Source organism: Tenrec ecaudatus, chromosome X, assembly GCF_050624435.1.
Source record: "Tenrec ecaudatus isolate mTenEca1 chromosome X, mTenEca1.hap1, whole genome shotgun sequence".
Lineage (NCBI taxonomy): Eukaryota > Metazoa > Chordata > Mammalia > Afrosoricida > Tenrecidae > Tenrec > Tenrec ecaudatus.
The window spans coordinates 101,094,816-101,103,894 of NC_134548.1; positions in this window are offsets into that span (position 1 = coordinate 101,094,816).

Genomic DNA, 9,079 nt, shown 5'->3' on the forward strand with positions numbered 1-9,079 from the left:
ATGGGGCAACTTCTGTAGTACCAGGTGCCGCCCCGCCCCGGCAGATGGGTATGGAGGAGGAAGCAGAGCAAGGTGCCGGCTGCCTCAAGTGGGGGGGCTCAGGATGGAGGATGGGTTTCAAGCCCCCCATTCAGTATTCTGGAGGACAGGGTAAAGTCGCTGGGGATGCTTGTTTTTGATCTGGGTCTCCTTTTCCACTGCCACCAGGACCTGCTTGGGGGGAAGACACTTCCGAATATACGGAGGAGGATTAGAGGCTATGTCAATCCACACATCGATGTAGGGGATTTGATCTGGGTGACTTGGTTTTTCTTAGACATATTTTTGCACCTGGTATAAAAGAGGTAGGGGAAAGGTGCCCTCTGAGGGCCAATCAGGAACTTCCACAACCCAATGTGTCTCACAAAAAGTTCTGAAACGAGAAGACTTTGTTTAAAACCCATAACTTGACAGAGACCTTTTATAAAAGTCAGAGAAATTATTTAAAAGGCACTGGAGTGGCGTTGACTGCATCTGTCCCATGGCTCCGCTTCGCCTGTTGAAAATTAAACAAATATGGAAGACAAGTGGGACCGGAAACAATAGACAAGAAACACAGGACTTAGACATATAAACACACAGCCGAAAACAATAGATAAGAAACACGGGACTTAAACATATAAAGAAAATAATAATATGCCATCAATAAGGCATCCGTTTAAAGATAGAGGATGATACAGAGACATCTCTCTGGCCCTCTGGGAGTGCCCTAAAGTTGAGTCCAACAGAGCCTATCCTCCCAACGCGGAGTGTACACGCCAAACTGTTAGCGCTCTGGACAGGATCCGACAACTAGGGCGGAGGACCATCTCTCTGAGGCCTTCCCCTATTTGTGGCACAGACTGAGGAGAACACCCCTTCCAGGGGGCTCGCTTGTCCCGCTAATGTACAACCTGGTCACCAGATCTCGGGCGAACCTCCAAATGTTGTATATGAACTGGACAAGAACAACTCAGATTCTGGTAAACAGCAAAACAGTGTATTCGAAAAGGAGAGAAGGGAAAAGTGAAAACCTGCACAGGGACCAGCCACCTGAGTCTAAAGAGAGTGACTGGCCCTGATCTCTCACAGACTTGGGTTTTTATAGAGTGGGGTAAACAATGGGTCTTTGCAGCTGCGCAAGCAAGGAAGCAAGCAGGAACAGAAGCAGACCTTGTAGTTAGCCTTGACATTTTAAAACATGTTTTTTTTCCTTTGAGAATAGTGTGTGGCCTTATCTTGCAGCTGCTATTTTCTGGCAAAAGTTTGCTTGACCTTAACCTCAGGGGAATTTCCATAGCTTGATACAAAATGGAGACTGCTACGAGATGGTTCCACGCAGGCTAGCTATCACACCACAATCCCATCCTAATTAGCAGTCACTTTCCATCTCTCCTTTCTGTCAGCACTATTGACCACCAATCTTTCTTCTGTTTTTATGAGTTTGCCTATTCTGGAAATTTCATATTAATGAAATCATATAATAGGTGGCTTGGCCTAATGTTTTAAGGATTCCTCATACTTTAACACATATCAGAATTTCATTCCTTTTGTTTCAATATAACAGCTCCTTGTTTAAAATAATACAAAACAACAACAAAACCCAAACCCACTGCCATTGAGTAGATCCCAACTCATAGCAACCCTATCAAACTCATAGTCACTGCCATCAAGTCAATGAGTCAACTCTGACTCATAGCAACCCTATTGTACAAGGAGAGCTGCCTCTGGTTTCTGAGGCTATAACTACTACTTATGGGAGTAGAAAGCCCTGTTTTTCTCCTTCTGAGCTGCTATTGGTTTTGGATTGCTCACCTCTCAGATTTCAGCCCAATTTGGAACCATTACTCCAGGACTGCTATAGAACAGAGTAAAACTGCTCCCATGGGTTTCAGAAACTGTACATCTTTACCGTGGCAGAAAGCCTCTTCTTTCTCCCGTGGGGTAGCTAGTGGTTTCAAATGATTGACTTTTCAGGTAGCAGCCCTATTCGTGACTTGTTATGGGACCAGGGATGCCTATTGCAGTGTTACCAAATTTTGTTTATTGGATATTCGCTTCTTTTCTATTCCACTTTTAGTCTTTTATGAATAATTCTACTAGGACAAACTAGCACATTTTTGTGTGATCATATGTTTTCAAATCTCTTTGGTGTGTGCGCATGCACACACGCAAAACCACCAAGTGTGGAGTCCTTGCCCTGGAGTGATTGAGCCCCCATCATTAAGCTTGGCAGAAAGGCAGATAATTGAATTTACTAGAAGATTCATCCTTTGAAGATTCGCTCACTGCAACCAGAGCTGTGTCTGAGTACCTCAGGATTACAAGATTTGCAAAGTTTTTGTACGTTTTTTCTCTCTCTTTAGAATGTTAACAGAAGATAACATACAGGTGCAGAAGTAATAAAGAACTGCTACTGTGGAAAATTGTGTGTCAAAACGCTGTCACCCCCCTTCCTGCATATCAAAGAGGCTGCCTTCCACATTTGCACCTCAAAGGACACACACTGGAGCCCAGAGATTAATTAGCATATGAAAACTTCTAGCATTCTTAAATTCTGGTCTCCACTTTAGCTAATGTTGGCAGACTTGGCTCTCCTGATAGAGCTGATTCTTAAACCCCACAATGGCTTATAATTTTTAGTTAGGGCTCTCATCACACAAACAAACACACTTAATACACGAGGAAGCTTAAAAATTTTTTGTGGTATGGTAGGAAAAAATTATTTTAATTGTTCAAGTTAGATTTCTTTTTTTAAATCGTTTTATTAGGGGCTCATACAACTCCTATCACAAACCATATATACATCAATTGTGTAAAGCACATTTGTACATTCATTGCCCTCATCATTCTTAAAGCATTTACTCTCCACTTAAGCCCCTGGCATCAGGTCCTCATTTTTCCCTCCCTCCCTACTCCCCCTTCCCTCATGAACCCCTGATAATTTATAAATCATTATGTTGTCATATCTTGCCCTGCCCGACGTCTCCCTTCACCCACGTTTCTGTTGTTCATCGCTCAGGGAGGCGGTCACATGTAGATCCTTGTAATTGGGTTCCCCTTTTCAACCCACCCTCCCTCTATGCTCCCAGTATCACCATTCACACCACTGGTCCTAAAGGGATCATCTGCCCTGGATTCACTGTGTTTCCAGTTCTTATCTGTACCAGTGTCCATACAATGTTCTAGCCATACTTGCAAGGGAGAATAAGGATCATGACAGTAGGGTGGTGGCGGGAGGGAGGGGCCGGGGGAAGGAAGCATTTAGGAACTAGAAGAAAGTTGTATTTTTAATCGTTGCTACATTGCACTCTGGTTCATCTCCTCCCGGAAACCCCTCTGCAAGAGGATCTCCAGTGGCTGACAAATGGCCTTTGGGTCTCCACTCCACACTCCCCCTCTCATTCACTATGATAAAATTTTTTGATGTGATGATGTCTGATACCTGATCCCTGTGACACCTCATGATTGCACAGGCTGTTGTACTTCTACCATGTGGGCTTTGTTGCTTCTGAGATAGATTGCTGCTTGTTTACCTTCAAGCCTTTAAGACCCCAGATGCTATATCTTTTGATAGCTGGGCACCATCAGCTTTCTTTACCACATTTGCTTATGCACCCATTTGTCCTTCAGCGATCATATTAGGGAGGTGAGCACACAATGATATGATTTTTCTTTCTTTGATGCCTGATAACTGATCCCTTCGGCACTTCATGATCACACAGGCTAGTGTGCTTCTTCCATGTGGGCTTTTTTGCTTCTGATCTAGATGGTCGTTTGTTTACCTTCAAGCTTTTAAGACCCCAGACACTATATCTTTTAATAGCTGGGAATCATCAACTTTCTTCACCACATTTGCTTATTCACCCGCTTTGTCTTCAGCAGTTGTGTCGGGAAGGTGAGCATCATAGAATGCCAATTTAATAGAAAAAAGTATTCTTGCATTGAGGGAGTACTTGAGTGGAGGCCCAGTGTCCTTCTGCTACCTTAATACTAAACCTATAAATATATGCACATAGATCTATTTCCCCATCCTCATACATAAATGTATTTGCATATGTACATGTGTTTATCTAGACCTCTATAAATGCCCTTTGCCTACCAGCTCTTACCTCTATTTCCCTTGATCTTCCTCCTGTCCCACTATCATGCTCAGTCCCCACTAGCATTTCAGCAATTCCTCTTAGTTACATTACCCTTGATCATGCTCTACCAGGCCTCACACAGCTTCCTCATCACCAGTTTTGATCACTTGTTGTTCCCTTCTCCCTGGGTTAGTTAACACCACTTTTCCCTCCCCCTTCCCCTCTCCCATGTCCCTTCGGAACTGTCAGTCCTGTTGTTTTATCCTCCAGATGGTTCATCCAGCCTATCTTATTTAGACAGACCTGCGGAGATAATAATGTGCACAAAAACAAGACAGAACAAAACCAAGTAACAATATACAAGAAAACAACAACAAAACAATGACATAAAAAACAAAACACAGCAAGAAAGAAAAGCTTGTAGTTATTTCAAGGACTGTTTGTTGGTCTTTAGGAGTGTTTTCCAGTCCAGTCTGTTGGGGCACCACGCTCTGGCCCCAAAGCCCACCTTCAGTGTTCCCTGGGGGACCTCACGGCTCCATTCCCTTGCTGTTCTGATGCACCCCCTTAGTGTTTTGTTTCAGTGTGGTGGGATCAGATTTAGTGCAATTTCCACACTGTATCTCTGCTTTTTTCCCCTGTAGGTCAATGGGTCAGTGAGGGGCATCATGTCTCATAGTCGGGCCAGCCATGTGTTCCTTTCTGTGGACTGGCTGCTCTAATTGGGATCAATGTCCTCAAGTCCTGGTGGGTCAGTATGTGTTCCACTCTCTCTTTCCCCTTCATCTGCTCCCGTGTGATCCGATCAGATATGTCCCTCTCCCAGAACTGTAGATTCAATGCCATCTTTTGGGGGGAGGGGTAGGTGTCCACTTAGAGGTTGGTATTGGGGCCGGCCCCCCAGACCTCTCCATTGATTCCCTATGCCATGCCAGCATGTTGCATTCACATCTTTGGGGGAAAAATATTTTTTTACATAAAAGATACTTTTATTGTGGTAGACACTGAACCACCAATATTAGTCCATGATAAAATGAACAGAAAATTCCATCATAGCTTCCTTTGCCCCCTGAAGCAGGCTCAAGAGGGAGGTCTGATCTGGAATCAGAAGAGGGTGAAGGTGACGGGTGGGGTGGGTTAGTGGGAGGAAGACATCTGAGTTGTCTTTGGGAGCCAGAAGCAGGGGCCTTTAGTCCCTATCCTCTTGGCTTCTTGACCACACTGTCTTTGGTGAGGAGAACTGGGCGAGAAAGGTGGGGGCTGGGAGTAGGAAAATAAGAGTTATTGTTAGTGTTTTTTAAAAAATATCTACCGATTTCACGCTACAAGTGTGAAGTCTGCTTTAACTATCAGTGGGGACAATTTACAACATAAATAAAAACTGGAAACACAGGGAATCCAGGACATATGCTCCCTTCAGAAACTGGGGTGAGAGTGGCAATTCCAGGAGGGTGGAGGGAAGGTGGGGTAGAAAGGGGGAACCCATTACAAGGATCTACATATAACCTCCTCCTTGGGGGACAGACAACAGAAAAGTGGGTGAAGGGAGACATTGGACATGTAAGATATGACAAAATAATAATAATTTATAAATTATCATGGGTTCCTGAGGGAGGGGGCGAAGGAGAGGGAAGGAAAAAATGAAAAATGAGGAGCTGATTCCAAGAACCCAAGTAGAAAGCAAATGTTTTGAGAATGATGAGGGCAACAAATGCACACATGTGCTTGACACAATGGATGTACGTATGGATTGTGATAAGAGTTGTACGAGCCCCCAATAATATGATTTTTTTTTAAAAGAAAAACTAGAGGAAGAGAAATACATCTGCTTCTATAGGGTGAACACAATGTGAACTCCACAGGGTTGGTGCAGGTCACAGAGCAGACAGACAAGACCCAAAGGTTCAGTGAGGGCAGTGAGAGTCTGGTCAGGGCGATCTTGCTGGAGGAACTGAGCTCATGCCCTCCAGATCCACATATTCCCCCTCTCTCCTTAGCATCTGTCCTTTTTGTCCCATTGTTGATGTAGGTGGAGCAAGAGGATATTTGTCTTTGTGGATTTATATGGACAGTTACTCTTAAGTTGGGCAAGTATATTGACTGAGTCAGTAGGAGGTTTCGCACTCTGAGTCAGCATGGAAGCAGTTAAAATTGCTTTTGTTGTAGACAGGTAATAGTTTCAGAAAATCGCCCATCTTCTGGTGCTGTCACCACTGCTTCACACTCCCATTATTTTTTAATACCACTTTCCATGCACTTTTTGAAGCCTTCTTGTGTACGATGCGTGGAATTGTTGGCTTATGACTATTTAAGTTTTGAGGAATGAACAAACTGTTTTCCTCCCTCACCAGCAATGTGTAAGAGTTCCAGTTTATCTACATCCTTCTTAAAATGTATTACCAACTTAAGAAAAACAAAGTTTTACTGTGAGTTCGTTGAATGTTTCTAGAACAAATCTGTTTTCTTTCATATTTCTATACACATTGTCGTTCATGTCATTGATTGCTATCCCCCAAATGTTAACATCATTTATCCTACTTCCTCCCTAAGTTTCTATTTCCATCCCTCTTTCTTTTCTCACATTTCCTGCCATAATAACTTTGCCTTGAGCAAATGTGTTAGTCTGGATAGACTAGAGAAACAAATTCACAGATACGCATTTGTGTATAAGAAAGAGCGTTACATACAAGAACAATAGAATATTGAGAAAACACCCGCACCCAGTCCAGATTAAGTCCAGAAGTTAGATATTAGCCTATATGTCCAATACCAATCTATAAATTCCTCTTCAGACTCACGAAACATATGCAACCACGCCAAATGCAGGAAGATCACAGGCCAGTTGGTGGAAATTCTTGTTGATCCAGTGGCAGTGGAAGCATCTCAACACTGGCAGGAGTCTCCATGCTGCTCCTTCAGCTCCCTGGCTTTAGCTTGGCTCCATGTGTCTTCTAAACAGTGATGTCTTGCAGGGAGTATGTGTGTATCTCACTTCCAACAAGCTATTTATCTCCTTAGTGCCTCCAGTTGAGAACATTAAGCTGTGACCTGATTGAAAGGGTAAACGCCACACCTTCACTCTTAATTCTCAAATTGACAACAGATGATATAACTACCACAGCAAGTGCTGCCTTTTTCTTCTCAAATTTTTGATGATTCTAAGGAGTGAGAAACACCTATTGTTTCTCTCAAATTTGAGCTCGTCCTGAATGGTATATAAGGGCCATAGTCTTGAATGTTACATCAGTCTGTATCTAATCAGCAAATGTGGTACTTTTATTTTTTAGGATTTTGAATTTTGTTTCAACTTTTCCTGATCATTCATAGGAACCTTCTAATCTGGTCCCTTTTAGGTCATTCGGTCGTGGGAACACCGTGTATTTCTTTTGGTCTCAGGGTCCTAAAATCTAAGGTTAGAATAGCCCATTAGTCCATTGGGGTAAGCTGTTCCTTCTTCTTGCTCTAGACAGGGATGACCACTCAGAGCTTTTAGGAATGCTGCCACTCTTCTCCAAAGTAGGTTGCAGAATAATGTCTTTGTGGACTATGTTAAGCAAAGGACCCTAATGTTTCCCTAGACTTTGGTCTTAATCCCCAGGCCCAACAACTCATTCTCTTAGATTATTTGGTTATGGCTAGGAAATTTTCATAACTTTGTCCCCTGCATATTCTACTATATTTATAGATACAAAAGGAGTTCCACAAAGTTATTTGAAAGGTTCTACCTTGCCTTCCTCCTCAGCAGGACTTCACGGTATTCTGTATCTGTCTCTAGGGCCGGGTACCCTTGTAGACTACATGACTTTGACAGTTGTCAGTGTCCTATGGTGTTCCCATTTGCCTTGGTTCCAGGAGACCCGTGATCCTTCTGCTTCTTGCCTCACTTTACTGTGTCACTGGACTGCAGCTAGGGATTGTCAACAACTTGACTTGTCAGAGGCTTTTTCTCTGTCCTGTACACGGAAGCACTTGCAGACTGTATCGGATCTGCTACATGACTTCATCTGGCCAACTGTGTGATGATATGGAGCTCCTTCCACTTTGGATGAAGTGTCTAACCAAAGGGCATGTGGAGATACTGACATGCCCTTGGGTGTGAACCAGGAAAAAGGTTGAACTTGGACCTCAGATAACTTCAACACACTGTGTCACAACTCCCGTGACTGTTCCCAGTTCTGCACTCTTCCCTCAGGGGCCTGGAATAGAACAGGTGTACCTATAATTGTCCTTTCAGTGGGCTGAGGAATACATTCAATAGCAAGGAGATAGGAAAGAAAATGCTAATCAGTCCCAGGCTTGTGTCTTTTGAATTGACAAGCAGAGTCATGCTTAGCCACTGGACAAGATGATGGATTCTGGGTTACCACTGAACTCTAGCTCCAATACAAAAACAATTAATTCTGATAACATTGTCCTGCCCAATACTCACCTTCATGAAAGGATCACCGAAAATATGGGTGCTACAGCAAAATGTGGTGAAATAAGCAGTTGGTGCCCGCTAAGAAGGGGAAGTGTCGAGTCTTAAAGGCTTGTTTTCAAACAAGAAGTCATCTAAGTGAGTAGTCAACTAAGTCCACATGGAATAAGCACACCAGTTTGTGCGATACAATGATGTCCATAACAAAATCCAGATATGATGAAGGGAAAAGTACCAAAGCTTCAATTGTGAACACCCATTTTGTATAAGGTTACGTGGGAGCCCAAAACTCTTTGCAGAGCATATAGTAAACTTAAGCTTCTAGAAGATCTCCTTTAGTCACAGGCAAAGGATTTGAATAGCTTTACTATGAGACAGAAATTATTTTAAACTTGATCAGGCTGGATAGAATTTGATACTTGGTCAGTTGACCTCCCTCTTGGCCCAAATTGAATTTGTTCAAGGCGCAAGTATTTTTTGCTTGTTACATGACAAAAATTTCTTCCTTGACTTTTAAAATATTGATGGTAGTCTTTTCTTTCTTACTCAATATTTGCAC